Source organism: Penaeus monodon, chromosome 21, assembly GCF_015228065.2.
Source record: "Penaeus monodon isolate SGIC_2016 chromosome 21, NSTDA_Pmon_1, whole genome shotgun sequence".
Classification (NCBI taxonomy): domain Eukaryota; kingdom Metazoa; phylum Arthropoda; class Malacostraca; order Decapoda; family Penaeidae; genus Penaeus; species Penaeus monodon.
In genome coordinates this window covers 22,850,558-22,850,831 of record NC_051406.1, presented here as the reverse complement: position 1 = coordinate 22,850,831, position 274 = coordinate 22,850,558, and the positions used below count along the sequence as shown (strand labels likewise).

Here is a 274-nt window from a genome sequence, read left to right as displayed (position 1 = left end):
GAGAAAAAGAAAACTCAATATTTTCAAAATCCCCATCCGATCTAAATGTAAATAACGAACTGCACAAATTAATTGTCATTTTTCACGCAACGGCTGGCAAGGGGCACTAGGATCAAACGGGGAGTTTTAAAATATCACAAGGTACTGCACATGCGGGAAAGATTTGTAATTATGCACAATCGCAGTGATGAAGTACCTTTAAACTAATCATCGTCTTTAGGGTGATGCCCACTTCACTGCTCATTTCACCATGCTGTGCGTCTTAAGCTTTTTT

General features: G+C 39.1%; 1 protein-coding gene across 1 annotated transcript in view; it reads left to right on the top strand.

Annotated features, from left to right (window-relative positions):
- LOC119586353 (probable ribosome biogenesis protein RLP24) overlaps positions 1–274 on the top strand; it is a gene marked incomplete in the record, with an annotated part of 3,490 nt that overhangs the window by 1,026 nt on the left and 2,190 nt on the right.